The 15,140-nt window shown below is 39.0% G+C and overlaps 1 protein-coding gene across 1 annotated transcript in view; it reads left to right on the top strand.

The window, feature by feature from the left end:
* RPL22L1 (ribosomal protein L22 like 1) overlaps positions 1 to 15,140 on the top strand; it is a 460,839-nt gene that overhangs the window by 445,402 nt on the left and 297 nt on the right. The gene's annotated exons all lie outside the window — the stretch shown is intronic.

The following is a 15,140-nucleotide window of genomic DNA, read 5'->3' as shown; positions in this document are numbered from 1 at the left end:
CTGACCCAGCCAGTCCTCTGTAAGCTTTATCACAACACAATGCACTTTATTTCTATTTGATTGCACTTTACTTCTGTACGATTGCACACTGGCCTTAATTCACGGAGCATTATCAAACGTTTAGCAAATGTTTGGTAATTTACCTCATGGGTAAAATCTCATTTAAAATTCACTAAGGTGTTATATATTTATCGAATGTTTTACCGATAAAACGTTCAACAAATATATAACACCTTAGTGAGATTTTACCAATGAGGTAAATTATCAAACGTTTGATAAAGTGTTTGATAAACGTTTGATAATGCTCCGTGAATTGAGGCCACTGTATGTACTTCTAATCAAACCTTTGTTTTGTATGGCGACTTGATTGCACTTTATTAGGAGTCGTCCTTAATACTCAATGTTTATAGATTGGAATTAAGAGATGTATGACTATTAGGTTGTCCATGTGGTTTGTTGTGTTTTTTTTTTTTATTGACACCGTGCAGAATATGCAGACTATCTCTATTTAACAATACAGTAGGATCTCATTATAGTAAACTCTGATTATAGTAAGCCTCTGGATATAGTAAACTCAGTCCTCAGGTCCCAGCAAATGTGTCTGTATAAATATACAATGTATGACCACTTCTGATATAGTAAACTATTTTACCTGGACCCTTGGAGTTTACTATAAAGGGATTCTTCTGTAGTTGCACTATTTCAGCACATTTTTTGCTTCCAAACACTGTGTTGCTACTTATTATGTAGGTGTATATATCATTATCTGACACTTTTGTACACAACAGCAAAAGGCAGCGCTTCTTAGGACAAACTGCATCCAGATGACGAGCTGCATAAATGTGTAGAGCCTACATATAGACAATGTGCAAATTTGCATTCAAACAAGACACACCAACTAGTGCATAGTTGCAACTAGTGTATTTGCAGAGCTTCTGTATTGGATTCAAGGTGTGTTTTTAGTCTCTTGGAGGGACGGGGGGAGGGGGGGGGGTCTGTGCCAAGCACATCTCTGTAGGTATCCAGAGGAGGCTTGGTGAAGCACTGATTTTTCCCTATCATTATCTGGCAGCAGGTTGTCTGATTATACCGCAATCACAATTTGGAGAATTTTTTGTGGTTTTATTCAATTTATTGTACTAGTTTATTTATCGTGTAAATAAAGTTTATATAGTATTTGAATACTTAAAGGTCAAATGAAGTGAGAAGACTGGAGGCTGTGATTTTTATTTCCTTTTAAACAATACTAGTTGCCTGGCAGCCCTGCTGATCTATGTAATGGCAGTAGTATCTGAATAACACCAGAAACAAGCATATCTGACAATGTCAGAAACATCTGATCGGCACATGCTTGATCAGGGCCTATGGCTGAAAGCATTAGAGGCAGATAATTAACAGGACAGCCAGGCAACTGGTATTGGTTACTAGGAAATAAATATGGCAGTTACCTACTAGTCTTTCCCTAGATGCAGTGCAAACTGTGCCAACACGGTGACCTTTACATGCTGCCACACAGCTCTTGTGCATACAGCTGAATACAGATAAGATAGGAGGCGATAAGTGCAGGTGTACACATAAATACAGACCTGTGCATGCAAGGCATATGCCCGGACACTATTCTATATTTATTATCCCACCTTTCCTCATCTCTCCTGCAGCTACTGCATCTGTATGATCTCCCAAAACCTGTGTCTTATGACAGTGAAATTACTGGGAGGTGCAAATACTAGCTCTGCTCATTTTACCAGCAAGATCCAGGAACACATAAAAGGCAGGGGACACAGGACATGTGTGGGTGCAATTATGGTCCAAATGGAAATCACATTTACGGTGCCCATGCACGGTACAATAAAAACATTCGATTTTCCGACCAAAACAATTGAATCGATTTTTTATTCTATCAAGAAAAACAAACGATTATCCAGTTTTTTTCAAAAAAATCTGATCGGACATGTTGGAAAAATCTTTAAATTTAATCTAACAGTATAATCAAACTAAATTATTTAATAACAGAATGTAAAAGGGGATCGCACGTTCTCAGTATGTTGCATCACATACAGTAAAGCATAGTCAATGAATAGTATGCTTCACTGCCACTGTTACCATGTGCGTTTTGTGTAATGCACTGCATGCAGTGCGTTGTAATGCCACATGCTGTTAAAATCGCACTGCCCCAGCTGCACTGTGAACGTTGCATAGCGATATTCCATGTTATAATGTAACTGTTACGTTGCACTGCAACCCATCACTGTGAACATAGCCTTATACTCAAAAAACTTGATGCTTTCCTTTGACTTACTGGCTCTTTCTCCTTCTGTGTTTACCAGTGTAATTCCCATGTAGTATCATATACAGAATAACCAGGCCCAAGAAACACACTGCCACAGTGCTTCGGTTAAAGTGAACCAGAGGTGAGAGGTATATTAAGGCTGCCATATGTTTGTTTCGGTTTAAACAATACCAGTTGCCTGGTAGCCCTGCTGATCTATTTAGCTGCAGTGGTGTCTGAAGTACACCAGAAACAAGCATGCAGCTAATCTTGTCAGTTCGGACAATATTGTTAGAAACACCTGATCTGCTGCATGATCTATGACTGAAAGTATTATGCTGGGAATACACGGTACGTTTTTTGCCAAGAATTGTTCCGATAGATGCCTTCGATGATAAAATTCCGACATGCCCGATGTTCCGCTTGATTCTTTTCCGCTCGATTTCTTATAGAAGTCAATGGAAAAAAGATAAGAAAAACGAGTGGAAGATAAGAGAATAGAGCAGAAAATTCAATGGCTAATAGATCGAGCCCCAAATTGAACACGCAAAACGTAACGTGTATTCCCAGCATAAGAGGCAGAGGATCAGCAATATAGCCAGGCAACAAATATGGCAGCCTCCATATACCTCTCACCTCGGGTTCACCGCAAATTATACTATGGAAGTGTATAACGATGGCAAGGCACACATGCCAGCGCCATATGACACCTGATGATGCAAACATTGGTTGGTCCATGTGACACCTGACCTATCTGCCTTTTTGACCCAGAAAAGGTTAAAAAAAAATGAAATAAGGTATCTAGATGACTTAGTATCCAACATCTCTGATGCAGTCTGCATTCTGCAAGCTAACAGAACCCCTGCTCACAAGCGGCTCCTGTATGGCACTCGGCTGTATAAAACTGTGCATTTGTTCTTTTATACGCAGTACACACAACACTCACACCAAATTTCTTGCCTGTAGCTCAGCTTTATGGCTGGATTCCTTGATCAATCAATTCACAGTGACTTGGAAAGCAGATCAGATCATTTGTAAGGAGCCATCTTTGGGGAATAAGGAGGACAGGATGTATGCAATGAAACATCTCCTATAAGCATGACAAGAGTGTATCCAGCATGCAAGACAAGTACAACAACAGAGTCACCACATCATGTTTTATTAAGATTTGAATCCAACATTGGTTTTTATTATGTACAAGGAATGACAATGGAGAAAAGCACAAAAATACATTTTGAGGTATAAGCAGAAAGCACAGTATGTAATGGTGCAATATATCTATATTTTCCCACATTTTGTAAACGGATTGACCAGATAAATGCATTTGTCTTGTTTTAAACCATACAAAACACCTGTTAGTTTCTTGTGAGGTAGAGGACAGTTCCGAGTCATGTAGTTCACAATCACAGTTACTTAAAGCATGATCTATATTTACATCATTGGCAAATATTCTAAAGCGGAGAATCCCGCCAGCAGCGAGCAGCTTTCTTCGTTTTAGACATTTTGCAGTCGTCACAAAGTCTGCAATGGTTTTATACATGCTCATTATTCAATAGTTCACATTTTACATTATGTTATCATGCAACATAAACAACGTTCTAGGAATATGCATGAGAACTCAATATAGATTTACTGAAAATAACATCTTTCTTCATCTTCACTCTGAAATAGATCTCTTTTCCTAAAAGGGATACACATTGAAATAATGCATGATGAACTACTAAGAGAGCCTAGGTGTGCATTATTTAATGCAAGAGTGCTAACTACTTGTGCAAATGTGCGTTTAATTGCAAGTTTAATGGGACTTATAGGCTGCAAAAGAAGGCAACCTGTCATTGTTCAAGAAACACACAGCATGAGCGTTGTTTAACAAGTACCTGAATGCAGCCCATACTGGACAACGTGCAGAGTAGTACTTGTTATTGTATCAATTGTATGTCAGTTTTCCTTAGCAACCAATAAGATATCACCTAGACTGCTTCCAGCGCAAATTATTAAGTGAGATCCAGAATCTGGTTGCTTTAGTTCATACTGACACTTATACTGCTCGCACACTGTGCTGACTTGTAAAAAGCTGTTGAGTTGGAGAGCAGTGCACTCACTGCTTCTCACAGTCTGTAATCACATGGCGACAACCAGATACACTGGTGTACAGTGGCAGTACAGCAGTTAACCTTTTAGCAGCCAAATACAGTAAAACTATTTGGATGCAGGGCCAAGCTTTGAATTTCTCGGTACAAGCGATAGTTTTATCTAATTGCTGTAAAATTGGATCATTTTATTGCATGGTGTGTAGCCAACTTTACTTACCTTCATAACCATTAGTGAGAAATGAAATCCTATGTAAGTACAGTATGGGCTCTAAACAGGAATCTGTTAAAGAACACTGTGTGTACAGAGCTTACAAGCAAGAAAGCAGCAGAGAAATAAATATTGTACCCAACAATGGCCAGGTGGACAGGGGATGGACACAACCGTGCATATTGCACATCCATGCTTGTGCACAGAATCCTACAACTTCTTGTACCCAACAATAGCTAATGGGCAGGGGATGGACACAACTGTGTGCATATTGCACATCCATGCCTGTGCACAGAATCCTACAACTTCTTGTACCCAACAATAGCTAATGGGCAGGGGATGGACACAACTGTGTGCATATTGCACATCCATGCCTGTGCACAGAATCCTACAACTTCTTGTACCCAACAATAGCTAATGGGCAGGGGATGGACACACCTGTGCGCTTATTGCACATCCATGCCTGTGCACAGAATCCTACAACTTCTTGTACCCAACAATAGCTAATGGGCAGGGGATGGACACACCTGTGCGCTTATTGCACATCCATGCCTGTGCACAGAATCCTACAAATACAGTGTCATCAATAAATCAGAATGTCTACACACCAATTAAAATAACTCGCCTTCGTTTTTCAAAAGGTCAATGTCAAAGCAATCTAATGTGAAATAAATGTACTAAGTACACAACTATACATAGTATGAAGAAAGCAAGACAACCAAAAAATTACACATCCAGCTCCACAGAGAACTATGGCTTAAAAGTTGAGGTCTTCAGCTTCCTGCCACTTGTAGTAGCTTAGGCATTGCTACTCAGCAAGGCTACTGCCTTTGTGTTATGGCAGCTGAAAATAGGGGAATATGGTCCTTTATTACTGTAAATTAACACATTTCTGTGTCTCGTCTTTAGGTTTTCTATAGGCATGAATCATTTACATACAGACAAGGTCATGTGTAGGTTTCCTGTGAGGCAGGGCTATTATCACGCTGCTATTCAGCTTCCAGAGATTTACACTGACTAATTTATTGATGTCTGCCCATCCATATAGATGCTGTATCTATTGCTGCTCCAAATGTGGTCGATATTTAATCCAATAATGTAACGAGAAATGATGATGTGGAAACTGCACTAATAACTCCTAATTTTTTTAGCTTTCTCCGTGCTGCAGGTGGATCAGTGACAGGATGGGTCTTACACCGCAAGTGACATGCAACACTTTGCAAAATGAGCCAGGTTTTATGGAGTAAACATGACTTGGCAGACAATATGCTGGAAATTGTAACTGACAATAATGGCTGTACTAATATCTCTAGCATACATGCAGTAGTTGCAAGGCCCAGCTATCATAACTGTTACATATCAGTCAAACAGCAATGTTTTTTATCCTACTGTGCCATGATAATTGCTGGTGAAAAAAAAACTAGGACCTCACTAAATAAGTCAGTGGACAGAGCTTTCAGTGCAAAGCGAGACAAAGGTGACCAAATTCAGCCTGATCTAGTAGGATATGTTCTTGACACAGAGTGCACTGTTGTAAAGCGACGTACACACAGACTTTCCTTGTCAGAAATGATTGCTCATGACTTTTCGGTCAAAAGTCTACAGTGTAGAAGTGTCCCCTGACATGGTTGATATTAATGATGCTGGAACACCATCAAATGACTTCTACTAACTCTGCAGGAAGGTTCTATTGAAGTTCAGGCACCTCCCACCTCCTCTATAGAACAGGCTTTTAAGCACCTATTGTGTCAGTATGCTAATCATTCCTAAACTGTCATCTGAACACCTAGGTTGGACTAACCAATGCTTGCAAGAGAGACACGTCCTCTCACAGAAATGAAATAAGGCACCTGAGCAATGATTTTCAGGCAATTTACTCAATGATCTTGTGCTTTTAGGTGCTCTTTGTGCCTGCGCTTCCTCTGCTAAGATCAGCTAAACAGACTCAGGGACTTAGTTTTTAAAAAAAAAAAAATTCTAAGCTCACCTAGGCAAACCAGTATCAACTCATACCATTTGGCTACACAGCAGAACTTCTGCACAACGCAGTCTCACTTTTCATGCCCACTGTGGATAGACAACATTTCTGAGTGTATGAACTTGCAAGCCCTCTCTAGCATAACACACTCTTATGGCAGAGAAAACCCTTTACTGCCTTAAACAGTGGCAACACTTCAGAAAGAATTGACTGTGCCGGTAAGGCAACTTCTAATAAGCAAAATGGCAGCACTCATGGAACAGAGACAGAAGATCCTGTAGCTCTAGCACCAATAAACATATGTTATTTAGGTATGTAGATCATGGCAGAAACGGGATCAAATAGAGGAAAGTTTACTTTAGACTTGCTTCAACCCAAAACAGCCATTAAAGGGAACCTAAACTGAGAAGGAGATGGATTTTTCCTTTTAAAATAATACCAGTTGCCTGACTCTCTTGCTGATCCTGTGTCTCTAATACTTTCAGCCACAGCCCCTGAACAAGCATGCAGATCAGGCGCTCTGACTGAACTCAGACTGGACTAGCTGCATGCTTGTTTCAGGTGTGAGATCCAGATACTACTGCAGCCAGAGATCAGCAGGGCTGCCAGGCAACTGGTATTGTTTAAAAGGAAACATCCATATCCCTCTCAGTTTAGATTGTCTTTAAAGAACACCTGCAATGAAAAAAAGGGCCCCATTATATTGACCAAAAATGCTTGTACTTTTTGATATTTTGGTATCGCTGAGATTCTGTATAACATTTTTGAGCAATAAAACCAAAGTGAACTAAAAAAAAAGGCCCCTGGGGGGTACTTACCTCGGGAGGGGGAATCCTCTGGATCCTAATGAGGCTTCCCCTGTCCTCTCCTGAAGCCCTGATCCACTGTCCCTGAACGGTAGTGTGGGTTCCAGGATCACAACAATCCTGTGAGAGCCTTGCGCAGATGCACTTGTGGCTTTAATTGTGGGTCAGGCGGATCTGCTCTGCTGCGCAGGGGGCTGCCAGTGCTGGACTGGGGCTGCAGGAGAGGACAGGGGAAACCTCATTAGGATCCAAAGGCTTCCCCCTCCCGAGGTGAGTACCCCCACAATGGGCTTTTTGGGTTTTTTTTTGTTACAGGTTTAATTTAAAATGTCCCCTTAATTGGTGTGACTGCAGTAAACAAATCTGGCTGCTTCAGCTCTTGCTCGTCACTACATTTCTTTGTCCCGCCATGCTGAATATATGCCTTTCGGAATCACGCACATTAATTTTGTGTACAGCACCAATAAGACTAAAATACAAGCTGATGTTTATTAAAATGCTAATATAGTAATTAACAAAAAAAAGTGCATACAATGCAAAAAAATTGTGATATTACTGCTGGTAAATACAAAATTCTCTCTTTTTCTGATAACATATAGCTAATTACAGGTTTGTTTACACTTCTTTTTATAATTTCATTAGTCTCTACAATCAAGTTACTATTCAACATTCTTACAGTTCAGGTGTCCAATCCTATCCTGCACTCCAATGCTAGAGCAGTGAGGCTGCTATTGCATTACTGGGTCTTCGCTTTAGTTTACACTAGTTACCCAAGAAGTGCAAAACACACCTGTAAAGTGACAGCCACACAGTTAGATAGAAAAGCAACAAAACTGTACAATACCTGCCCCCCTACAGTGAGGTGGGAGCTGAGCTGGATATCATTTTAGTGGCAGTTTGTTAGATGGCTTGGGCAGTACAAATAAAAAAATATCTGACACATCACACACCAGCAACTAAACATGATTGTTAGTGGGCCAAACCAAACATAATTCTGGGTACGACACTGTTGCACTCAGCGAATAAAGTGGATTCTGATTTTGTAATTTACATAAGAATAAAAAGAAAAAAAATACGTATTTTGCATGTACAATCTTTGAATGGAGAGTGTGCCGTCAAAGTATACAGCTAAATACGTTTCTTTTCTTAACAGCATATAAAGTAATTTGCTGTATTTTCATGTAATTTTAGATTTTCTATAGCAGTAGCTGGGGGAAAAAAAAAAAAAAAAAAAAAAAAAAAAAAAAAAGACTACCTTTTCAGTGTTCATACAATCTTCTGTTCACATGCTGCCCCACGGTGGCAGTCTATGGAATAGCAGCGAAGCTGCATGATTACATTAGAGTTCCATAAATTCTCTGCAAATCATCTTCACTAAATGAAATTTGCAAACCTGGCCTTCTTATCACTGGATATTAAGTTTCTCACAGTATAAATATATTTTCCACTGAAGAAAGGAGGATCCTGTTAGAAATGACAAAGTGTAGCATCAAGGATTGCATGGCATTCCATGTCATGAATGCACCTTTAGCTGCAAAAATCTGAACTTTACAAATTTCAGTAAAAAAAGGAGACGGTTACCCATAGCAACTACAACACTCTAGCTTAATTTGACAGAAGCCTACACTTTATTCTGCTTCTATAAATCTTTCCCACCCTATTCCATCTCATAAACCCACATCCCCACTGATCATCACTAACCATGTTCATATTTTTTAGGCTCAGAAATCCCGAACATGCAAGTATATCTTGAGGCCTAGTTCAGAAAGACACCTTACACAGGTTTATATATTGTGTTCAAAGCTTGCTAAGATGTTCTTAGGTGAATTCCCAACAGAACACCAGAAATGTTTTAGGCTATTACATTGCATGGTGTTCAAGTAAATACGGCACGCACCATTCAGTGACCATTAACCAGGGTACAACTGTGGGAAAGTGCACATTAACACCCACCTCTGTGTAAAATAGGCCTCTACAATACAACTTGAATTTACCATAGGCAAATTAAACACTAAGGAATCTGAGCAGCCAAGAAATCAATTTTACAGGACTACGATGATAGAACAAATGATCAGGCACAGGATGAAACCTTCATACACTTACTACTCTAAGCCTAGCTACCAGGGTGCCGTTATTGCAGTACAATGATAAAATGTGCTTTCTCCTTAAAGAAGAAAAAAGTACTATTGCATTAGTCCCAGGCTCTGTTGTGGCATTAGCATAGTACACAATAGTTTTCTGTGCAAAGGCAGTAAATGAAACCTGTGTGAAAACAGAAGCCGTGCACCTCTATATAGAAGGGCTCAGCCTACACAGGACCTTGGGGGCAGTGTACAACTCTGTAACATCCCACTTCCTGTCCTTATCTTGACACTAGAGGCAGAGGAGATAGATGCTGAAGCAAGTAAAGATATAACTGCACCAAAAAAGGTAAATTATTGTTTGGTCATTTTCCTTGCAGAGTCCAAGACTGATTTTGAGGAAAGTATATTTGTATCTTTCATAATGCAAACTTGTGTATAGGTGATTTAGCCACAATATATAGATTCTCTGAAATAGCGAAATCCAGTAAAATGAATGCACAAGAGGCTGTATAGTAATAGTACCTGTATGTACAAAAATAACATACTTTCACACAGCCTAATCGAGTGGCAGTCTAGTAGGTTCAGAAAGCTTACACATTCAAATCTACAACATATCATATGTGCATTGTAAGGATGTTCCAAAACATATCCCATTCCACAAGTATCTTACATTTCCTAGCAGCAGATTCTCTCATTTCCATTCACGCCAATGGTTTAATGATACAGAGAAAATATCACATCCATACACAAACAAGCTCATTTCTATTATTCCTATTCTTTTATTACAGTGCATAGTTGCAATTCTGGAATATTGGTTTAGAAAATTTTAGCAAGTCTTGGGGGAGTAGCAGCCATTTTGCTTGACTGTTAGGGCAGAGCAGCAGTACAAGTGTGACATTCTATGTCATGCCTTCTTCCCTGTACTAAAGATCTGTGAGAAGAACTTCATGCTACCACTGGAGAGCCTGTATATGAAGGATCTGGTCTGATCATTCCTAGTAGGCCTGTTGCTGAATTACAGGGCAGAGGAGCACTGTATAACACGGTGTGGTACAAATGAGGGAATAGAGGAAATGGCAAGCACTCTGCAAGTTAACAGCAAGAGACCAGAGTTCTAAACCACGGGGGAAAATTAGGCAAGTCTGTAAGCAGGTCCTACCCTCAAACAATTTCAATTGTGCAAATCGGGGAGCCTCACAGAATCATCCCCTCAGTGTATTGAGCAGCAGGTCTATGAGAAAGATCGTTTTAGGCTAGGAGGCCCAACCTATGCTACAAGATGGTGCTGCTAAGAGCACAGATCTATAAAATGTATGCTGCTTATATTACCAAGTGAAAAAAAGGGATACTGCTTTCACTCATTCTACAAGTTCACATAAAATGCTGAATAAAAATTCGGTTTTGGTATTAATGTAAAAATTACTGAAAACTACAAACAACCATGTAATAGCAGCAAGGGCTTTTCATAGTGCCCCATATTATTAAATCTGTTTCAAATACTTGCACAACTAGCTATTCTGCAGGTCTCCACAGAGGCCTCTTAGAAAAAGGAATCCTTTAGAGAGTACTTCAAAGCAGGAAGGAGAAGGGGCGACGGGCCGCAGGAAGCTCTGGAGCAATGTGGATGCTAACCATTCGTTAGCTGGGTACAATTTAATTGCCAGGCATCAAAGGCAGTTTTGATACCATCAGCCTAAATTTTACAACTTTAACATGTCAACATTTATAACAATTTTTTAATTTCAATAGAATTACAATATGGCTAGCCTAGATCCAAATCATTTTTCTATGAATAAAAATTTCTATTTCTATATATAAGTAAATCCTTGAGGACACAAAATGCCTCGCTTAATTATAGAAAAATAACCAACTTTACATAGCAGACAATATATTTATAGATATTATCTGAAGCCTTCAGAGGCTAGTATTTGGGATGTTGGAACACCTCAAAGTGCTTATCTCCTGCTTCCCTGAGTAAATAAGTCTATCTTTGCTCATTGCACAGCCTCAAAATAACCCATACTGCAGTGCCTTATTGCCATGATCGCCAACGGCGACAGTGGTTCCAAAATGGCTTGTTGCTTGGACTTAAGGTGTGTGTTGGGGGAGAGTAGTCTATTCTCCAGAGAAGGGGTGCCCAACTCCAGTTCTAGAGGGCCATATCCATGCCAGTGTTTAGGATGGACAGAGAATTCAATGTGTTCGATTTGATGATCCACACTTTTCCTGATTCAGTCTCATCAATACAACTGAGCTGTGCCATAAATGTGTGAGGATCTCAGCCCTTGAGGAGTGGAGTTGGGCATCCCTGCTCCAGAGTATACTGGCTTCCCTACATCCTTAGTTGGATGTTAAGCTGCAGTATAGTCTAAGGATAATGGCCATAAACACCCTTCTCTCAATCAAAAAAAGAAAAAGGTGAAAAGGTGTAGAGATCATGGAAACTCTAGGTACAGAGAATACATGCAGAGGTTCCAAGGTGGCATCTTCAACCTCTGAGGAAGCCACATAGCCTTGTCATCATGACTTTCTTCAGTCCATAGCAACCAGTCAACTCCACTTTATTATTCCTCATTATGTTCAATACATCACAAGGACAATTTCACTGCCGCTATAGGCAACAAGAACGGTTTACTCCTGCAGGCACTTCGACTATGAGGCCTGCTGTTACTCCCTTCAGAGCCAGAGGTGACAAGTTAATAGTCTGGGAGTCATTTCTTTTTTAGCAAAATTATTCAATTCTAAAATGGTGTGTATCCTTTTTCCTACATAGCCACCACTTAAAAAAAAAGAAAAATGATCACAAAATTTTTAAGCTTTCTTCTAAACCAGTTGGTAAAACTAACTCAGCAAGTCACATTCTGTCTTCGATAACTAAAATGCTGACAGAACGGTGCATTGTTATATAAAAAAAGTAAAAGGAGAAAAAAAGGCTGAACAAAACCATTTAGCACTTTACACAAGTATACAAAAAAGGCATGCTGTAACAAATACACCACATAGCAATACAGAAGATCTTGTCTTTACAGTTGGCTTATAAATGTGCATCAGGCCAATAAATACATAAGCAACATATGGTCTCGAGCTTTCAGAGCAAGATGGTGTCAGTCTAGATAAAAACTTTACATTATATACATTTTTATAAAAGCAAATAAAAAGTTACTCAACAAAGAAATTAAAATAATGGCACCTATATAAGATAATTTGTAAAAATAAGAGGACATTAATTCACATTATTATGCCAAACCCATCCTACTTTAAATAATAGTGTATATACAGAAAAAAAAATAGTAATAAATAGTACAAAAAAATAATGCTATTCATATTTGAACAGGGAAACAACACAGCATGTGATGTTGCATACAGATTGGCAATATTAAATTAATGTAGCAATTGAATAAAGACACAAAGCTGGATTGGGTGCACTAAAAACTAAGAAACAACAATGTGGCCCGCAATTAATCCTGGAAGGTCTGATGAGGGATTACTAAGGAATCCTCTTTCTGAAGGGCAAATAGGAATGTATGTTCCATGATTAAAAGGGAGAACTATACTACCTACCAATTATGGACACACACAACTACTATACCGTAGTAATCCCATAACAGTCATCCCAGATTAATAAAAGACTTTAGTAGCACTATCACACTACTAAAAATGCATAGATTCAACTTCAAACTTGAAAAGGTCAAAACTAATAACAGCAAATGAAGTTTACTTTTTTTTTAGCAGTCAATATAAAATAAAATTGTATAATAAAGCAAAACCTATCTTATGGTAAGTGGTAGAGGTTACATTTTATTTTTTTCCCCATTAGTTTTGTTAGACAATGATAGCTGGCCAGTTTGTGCTCTGTACTTCTATGCTGGCAATCTCCCCATTTGCTAAGCTCTTTGGTGTGGTGGTGGAAAAGTCAGCAAGGTTATATAAAAGGGACAACATTTCCTCTGCTGGTATACAATGCTGTGTTATGAAAGCAGGTGTCAAGTCCTGTCCTATAGACCATGGACATGCATTCACTGTGCTAAATGACATGATCTTAAGTCACACTGGCCAGATGCCATGGAAATACATGGCCAGACACAGCAGAGGCACTCCCCATCTGACATCACCTTGTCAATTTGGACATTCTTAATAACCTGATTAGGTTACTACAGACCGAAAAGAGCTGTCCACAGACAATATTTCAAGGAATATGATATCCAGTACAAACTTGTGATTAACAAGGCAGTTTATCAAGGAGTCACACATTTAATCTAGTCTTGGTGTGACCCTGAAGTGTACTTGCACAATATAAATTGAGCAAATAATGACAAAGCACAGATATCTTCAGTAAAAACTGCATGCCGAAAAAAACTCTGTCCCAGAGGTAAACCTTGGAAAATAGTAAGTGAATAATCAATCAACTGCCTAGAGTGTCATGTTATGTCCCCCAAAGTGAGGTACTCCCACCCACTTGAATTTTCAACTCCCCCTATTGGTCCTATAGTGATATGGATAGCTTTACTGACCAAAAGTGAGATTTGGGGGTTGAGCTCATGTTACCATACTTAGGCAGGGATCACATGTGTGCATGCAGTAACCGCAGTTGATTCCCTGCAAGTGTTGTAAATTTTAGCGCGTGCATTTTTTTTTTCTTTTTACAGTAGCCAGTGATTGCAATGAGAAATCGCATGCGTTGATCAGAATGGTAGTGCAGGTTGTATCTTTTTGAATGCTATGCAGAATCGCAGATGCTGCCTGAAAACACAACAGCCCCATAAAAAACCATAACATGCATTTTTGCATTGCAGAAAACGGCTGCCGAACTGCAAAGTGCGATTCCTGCCTGAGGCAGTACTTTATTGCATTTGCTCTAATTTCTGGGGATACTGAATATATACACATGCAGTTTTTACTGTAGGTATTCTCTGATTTTGAAGTTTATTCAAATGTTAAGTTTTATGCTTGCCTTGAATACCAACAACTGACAATGTGGCCTACGCTTTTCACAGCCTTACATATTCCACTGCCAGCCATTTTGTTTGAAATGTTTAAAGTTCTCACAGTTAATTGTACATTTTAAAGAGTACTGGGGATGCCGTACTTCAGAAAACACCAGCATGCTGGAGCTGTTATCGTTTATAAAGTTTCACTCTCAGCACCAGAGGACTCCTGAGGAGAATAAAACATGTAAATCTGTCCATGTGGAACGATGCATTATAATGTACTTTAATAGAAAGTGGTAGGTTTTTTTTTCTGAAAAAATAGCCAGTTGTGTTATATAGCAGTTTTAAAATACAAAAAGTGCTTAGTGGAGTTCTTTAAAATAATTAAAATTTATATTTAGGATACACAAAGTTTAAACCATAATATATTAACTTGCTTTGCTCTGGTAATTAATTTATAGTTAATATAGATACAGAAAAGAAGCAAAATTCTAAAAATAAGTCCTTTTTGTACTAGAATATGGCGTAAAGTTATACTATAGGATTTGCACATCTCACGTGTCACCCAATATGGCCAGAAATATCGGTAGGCTTCCTCTGTAGATGTGTCATTGTAAAAGCAGACAAATTACAGATGCAGATTTTCAGTGCATCAATATTTTTTTCCTTGGACTTTCTAGAATTAAATATAAGAGGCCTAGCACTCCTGACATCAGTGCACCAGAATATATATAGTCTTGTTCCCCTTGTTGTTTCTTTCCACAATTACTTATC

This window comes from Hyperolius riggenbachi, chromosome 4 (genome assembly GCF_040937935.1).
Source record: "Hyperolius riggenbachi isolate aHypRig1 chromosome 4, aHypRig1.pri, whole genome shotgun sequence".
NCBI lineage: Eukaryota > Metazoa > Chordata > Amphibia > Anura > Hyperoliidae > Hyperolius > Hyperolius riggenbachi.
Note: the sequence above shows the minus strand (reverse complement) of the source record. Positions and strands in the feature narration are given on the sequence as shown.